Source organism: Tupaia chinensis, unplaced genomic scaffold (genome assembly GCF_000334495.1).
Source record: "Tupaia chinensis unplaced genomic scaffold, TupChi_1.0 Scaffold000271_1, whole genome shotgun sequence".
Taxonomy (NCBI): Eukaryota; Metazoa; Chordata; class Mammalia; order Scandentia; family Tupaiidae; genus Tupaia; species Tupaia belangeri.
In genome coordinates, this window is record NW_006159752.1 from 661,698 (window position 1) to 668,256 (window position 6,559).

A 6,559-nucleotide genomic window follows, 5' to 3' on the forward strand; every position below is an offset into this window, starting at 1 on the left:
GCTGTGACAATTTTTCAGTCTTTCCTTGTTGACAATTTTGAAGAGTACTGGTCAATTATTCCGTAGGATGCTCCTTTATTGAAGTCTTTTATTTATTTATTTTCTTTCATTCATAATTTGATAAGGATTGGGGGTTTGGAGAAGAAAGACGAGGCAGGTGAGTTGCCATTTTCATCATATCGCGTCTAGGGCACATACCATCGGCCTGATTTGTCATTGTAGATATTGACCTAAGTGCCTAACTGAGGAAGTGTTGGTTAGTTCCATGCACTGTGAAGTTACTCCCCACAGTCTACTGCACTCTTTGGAAAGGAGTCACCAAGGTGTAGCTTGCACGGCTAAAAGGTAACTTATGCTCCCCCTCTTCAGGGGGGCTGTCTACATGAATTACACGTAAGGCAGACTCGTCTCTTCTTCCTATTTATTTATCTACTCCGTCCTGTGGTAGGGCCTCTCCTTGCATTTTCAAAAGCATTCCTTGTTTAGGTCATCCAGCACATGTTTGTTACCTTGACTTGTCAGTCACAAACACAGCTCAGTTTTCTTATTTTTGTTTTGCTTTTGCTTCATATTTGTCACTTATGTTAGATTTCAATTGTTTTGCTCTCCTGCACATTCTGTGCTGCACTTTGTAGTTCTGGAATATTGTGGGGAATAAGTAATTTTGTATGCCATATGTAAGTACAGAAGGAAAAACAAATACACAGAAATATGTTTGATGGACCGATGCTGCTCAGTGTCAGCGGTGAGCTGGTTTCTCGGGGTATCAGAGAGAATACGGAATATCATCAACTCGAACCACATGAACAGATTTATTTAAGAATCCGTGTACTTGCAACTGGGCTATCAGTCATCTCACCCTTGAAAGGACAGAATAAGTTACTCCGGGCAGAGTCAAGGAAGATTTAATTTCAGATTGACGTTTTCTACTCAGATAGTCCATTCTTCCATTCTTTCAGGCAGCCTCACTGACATCATCCCAAACAAGCAAACATCTTTGCTTACAACATACCTCCTCAGCAAAATCTGTTACCGGAGTGGACAGGCACCGTAGGACAGAGTGTCTATGTGAACATCAGGTAGTGTATACTTTTTATTCACTGTTCCTTGTCAAGCAGTCTTCATAGATTGCACTTGTATGTCTTCACCAATTCTGACAGCTCTAATACATCTGACCCCCCACTCCCATTTAAACTGGCTTAAAGCTTTCAAAAGAAGCTTTCTTTAGAAAGTGATCACATGGACTCTTCTGGTCTCCTTTTCTATAAACAAAATTGCTATAAATATTTGAATGTAACCTTTTCTATGGGCATGCAATTGGATTTTCTTTTGATCCATGCCTACCGTTGGCTGGGTGGTCTGTTGGATGTGCCTTTAACTTTATAAGAAATTGCCAAGTTGTCTTCCACAGTTCTGTACAAGTTCCGTTCTCCACAGTGAGTTTCATGTCCTCCCCATCCTCGGCAATGCTTGGGACCGTCAATTGTTCTCCTTTTGGACATTGTTACGGCAACCTCGGATCTAAGAGGGCTTGTGTATAATGTTCACCTCTTCCAGAGAAGTCACCCAGAGCACCAGCAGGCAAAGACACTGGTTTATCTGACTTATGGGTGGCACTGATGACGCCCAGTTGGCTAAAAGTCTGTGTCTCAGTGCAAAGCAGCAAGCAGTTTCTTCTTGTTTTTTGAGCAAAGGAGAAACTTAAATTGCGTCCTCAGTCCTAGTTTTCTTCCTTCTGCGCAGGCTCAGTTTTCCCAGACGATGGAGGGTTTGCCCCTGTGCTGGTGGTTGCAGCCTCCAAACGATGTCCATAGCCCAGCCCAGCCCAGCACACATGGCCAGCAGTTCTTTGCCTGGGTCTTATGACAGGCACCAGCAATCTTCAGCATAGGTTTGGCAATTCTACCAGCTTCAGTCACCGCATGCAAGCAGTTTTATAGCCATCAGACTGAAAACCATTAAGCATATGTAGACACTTACAGAATTTTATAATCAGCTAATTACGTTCGCTCAGCGCAGATGCATTCTGTACAGCGTTTTGGGGAATGCCTACGTTCTTCAGAGGTTAGCAGTGGTCAGAGGCAGCTCCCTGGGGGACAGGGGTGAGCTAAGCCAGGCATGGGGGGTGAGGGGAGAAAAACCTGCGTCCGGACACCGCCCCTCAGATGTTCTAGTGGGAGTGTGGCTACAGCTGATGACAGTTTTGTCAAATGGCTTTATTTGGTGCCGGGTAACGTTGTCTGATAAAACTCTCTCAACTTCTTTACTTAAAACTATTTACTACGACATTTTCATTTCTATGAATATTTAGAACATTTTGAAATGACTTAACACTTATTTTCTAAAGTTTATTTGGAATTTAGTTTATAAGTTAGCATAAAGTGGTATTCTAATTTGTTCGTTCGTGTTAAGAAGGTACTGGTTATCAAAGATGAAATAGATGTTTCTGTTTTTGTGAGCTTTGTAGTCTAGGGAGTAGAATAGATATGTCAGACGTGTTACAAGTCAGATTACCATATCTGGAAGTGTGAATTCAGTGAATCGTTTTGGTTTTGATATAAAATGAGAATAAGAGGGGCTGGCAGGTGGCATGGGGGTTAAGGCCCTGGACTCCCACAGGCTGATCACAGTTTGAGTCCCAGATCTGGCAGCTTGCTTTTTCACTTTCCTTCTCTCTCTCTGTCTCTCTCTGCTCAGTTAAAAAAAAAATAAAGCTAAATAAATAATTGTTTAAAAAAATGAGAATAAGGAAGCCATCAAAGCACCAAGGGATCTCAATATTATTAATATGATGGATAGACAGGAGAAGCTGAGGGAAGGGAAGTGAGAATTAGAAGTTTGAGTTTGGAGAAAACCAGGAGAGAAGGATTTTGAAGATTTTAAGAGATCTCCAAGGAGGATGTGGTTAATCATTTCAAATCCGAGGAGGGGTTCATCAGGATGAACTCTGAAATGAACCTGCTGGAATTGGACAGGAGCCCACAAGGGATCAATATGAGCATTTTTGGTATTGGGAGAATGGTGGAAATCTTTCCTCTAGCAGGAAAGTAAGATAGAAGATGTTGAGTGATTTTGAACAAGTAATTCTCAAGAAAGTTTTGAATTTTTTTTGTCTATAGGTCACATTTTACTTTTATTTCATTGTCAACATTTCTACTATAAATAAAAATATTAATTTCCATTATTTTTAGTTGTGAGTTGGCTACTGTCAGGCACACTATTGAGATTTCAGTTATTTTGTATCATTTTCTTTTTTTAAAAACCATTTTTAGAATCCAAATATCATTTTAAGGATTTTTTTAATGAACAAACAAACAATAATATTTTGCTTATTTATTTTCTAATATTTATTTATTTCCAGTATTTCTGGCTATACCTTAATGTGTTATCCAAATTCTTAAAATACTCTGTAATGTTTATGTCGGCAGTTGCCATTCCAACTTTACACCAGTTTTAAAGAGAACGACTGGGATTTTGGGTTAAGTTTAATATTAACTTTTAAAAGACTTTTGGTGAATCATATTAAGAAATAAACTAGTTCTTCCTTTACAAAGCATATTTAATTTAGGAAAAATTTTAACCTTTCATTAAATATTGTTCTGGTATTAATTGGAAGTATTTATACAGGTACTTCTTGACTTGCAATGGTTTGGTTTTTTTTTCTGAAAATCTCATTGTAATTCATGAACATTGTAAATTGAAAGTGCACGTAATACTCCAGTAGACACATCGCAAAATCGGAAAATCACGTCAAACCATAAGTCAGAGACTGTCTGTGTCTTTGTTTGATTTTTTTCTTTTCAAAATCTCTAACCTATGGTAAGATGTTCATTCAGCCTGCTCTGTGCTCACTTAGCTGTAAGAGTTTCCAAGTACATACTTCGTCCTGTTCTAACGGAGGCAGAATAGTAGTGAATTTGGGTAATCTCTGTTAACAGAAATGAGTGTTCCCCTTCCAAGGCCAGAATCCAATATACACATACCGTCTCTGGCCCCTCTGTTTTCTGCAAACTCTGAATAACTGAGTGTAGCAAATCCTCTGTGTGACTGCTATATTCTTTGGACCTGCTATCGAGGTCTTCTTCAGCATGGTGGATATTTCCTCCTTCTGCAAACACTTTCAGAATGAGGGTGTGGTGCTTCCTAAAGTCTCCCTCAGTTTATTTGGAAAAGCTTTGAGGGGCACGGTCCTGCCAAGAGCAAGCATGGCGAGTTTCTCCAGGGCGCCCCAGCAATGGGCCACTTTTGCTCGAGTGTGGTATCTCAAGATGGGAAAATGCAGCCCCTGGGAAACTTGCTGTTACGGCATCCACAAAGCTTCAGGGATTACGTAAACCTGTGTACCATCCCCTGAGTGACTGTGGGGATCGTGTTGTCATAATGACCACAAGACACATTGCATTTTCTGGAAACAAATGGGAACAGAAAGTATATAAATATATTCCTCACATACTGGCTACTCGGGTGGATTCAGACAAGCAACAGCTGCTCAACTTTCTTTATTTTTGGAGAGGTTTTTGCCATATGGCACGTGTGCTCACCAGACAGACAGAGACAGAGACAGAAAGCAAGAAATCACCCCCCAGGGGGGATGGCCATGCCGCAATCCCTTCTCCTCCATTCTCCTCTTGGGATCTTGGGCGCATACACACACACACACATGCCCAGCGTGAGTTTTAAGCCACCGGGTCCGGGACTCGAACTGCAGTTGACTACACGGGAGTCCAGTGACATAGCCATTATGCTAACTGCTGGTCCCAGCTGCTCAATTTTTAACATTGGGATCCAGTGGCAATTGTAAAACTAGCTATTTATGGCATGCTGCTGAAAAACCTCCACAGAAGAACTCTGACGCAAATGTTGCATCTTTTCCCTGCTGAGGATATTCCAGAAGATATTCTGAAGAATTTAGTAGAAGAGCTACCTCAACCACAAAAAATACCCAAACGTCTAAATGAGTACACACAAGAAGAGATAGAGGCTTTCCTAAGAGCGTGGTCTCCACCTGAAGATTATCAGCTATAGGAGAACGAAAATTGCAGAAAATAATACTACGGTGATTGAAATTTCTTTCTGATGCACTTTTCTAACCTATAGGACATTGAAACATCTGCACGAGTTTAGTACCGGTTAAAAAGTGCTGAATGTTTATAGAGAAAGGCCAGAAAGGGATATTCCTTCAACAGGAAATTGTTAGAAATATACTGCAGCCATGCGCCAGGTGACTTTTCAGTCAATGAGGAACTACATATACCAGATGGTGGTCTCGTAAGATTATAGTAGGCTGTTCCATCTAGGTTTGTGTAAATGCATTCTCTGAAGTTCCTGTAGCAACGAAACCACCTAAGGACGTGTCTCTCAGGATTTATCCCCACTAAGCTACATGCAGCTGTGTTCTATAGAATTGTTTTACTTTGTAATCTGATCTGAATTGTATAATGGTGATAAGAATAAAATTGTTTTCCTTGGGGAAAAAAAGCTTTGAAATAGACTGCTTGAATTCAATCCCTTTCCAGGTGAGGGAACACAAAGCTAGACACCAGGCTACTCTTTCACTTTTCTGATTGTGTATCGATTCCTCTTACAAGTACCAAGCCCTGCTTGGAATCACACTCATTTCACTGTCATTTGAATACTTTCATTTCTTCCTATTGACCACATCTTCCATTTCGATTCTTCTCTATCTAACTCCAGACCCTCCCTCTCCCCCAGAAGCTGAACCTACAAAACTGGATCCTCTTGTTGAAATCTTCCTCAAATGAATAGACTTTTTTGTTTTGTTTTGTTTTAATTCTTAATTGCTAGATCATGCGCCTTTGGATATGAGCTGAACATTTCTACAATCTTTTGCATGCTGTTTCGTCATGGTGGCCAACCTCTGAGGAGGCCAAGAGGATTCGTGTGTTAATACCTCCTGTTTCGATTGCATCTACTCTCATTTTTGCTCCCTTGAGCATGGACTCATTAACTACATTCCAAAATATCTCAAATATGAATTTTCCTGTAGAATGATGCATTTTGTAATAGATACTTTCTTAGTTTTACATTATTGAGCTAAATTCTATATTTTCATGATATTTTTTTAAAAAATTAAATATATTATTAAAAATTTCCCATTAGTATTTTTGTTGATTTTTTTTTCTTTACATGTATATTCAGTGTTAATAGGTCTATAGCTTTTATATGTTATTTTCTTAAGGTTCAGAATTATATATTTGTCTATGAAAATAAATTAGGTAGTATTCTACCTTCTACAATTTTATAAAAAGTTTTAAGTCTTTTCTATTTTTAGTTTTTGCCATAGAGTGCGTGCACTCATTGGAGAGAGCTAGACACAGAGAAAGTGAGATGTCACCCCTCAGGGGTTGGGAGGGTTTGCCACATAGCAATCCCTTCTTCACTCTCTTCTTGGGATTTTGGGTATGCACACACATGTGCCTGGCATGATTTTGAAGCTGTCAGGTCTGGGACTTGAACCACAGTGGGCCATACGGGAATCCAGCACCTCATGGTTTTTTTTTTTTTTTTTTAAGATTTTTTTTTTTTAATTTTATTTTTT

General features: G+C 39.6%; 1 pseudogene; it reads left to right on the forward strand.

The window, feature by feature from the left end:
* Positions 1–4,205: 4,205 nt before the first annotated feature.
* LOC102485153 (39S ribosomal protein L13, mitochondrial-like) lies at positions 4,206–5,025 on the forward strand (annotated as a pseudogene).
* The last annotated feature ends 1,534 nt before the right edge of the window (positions 5,026–6,559 follow it).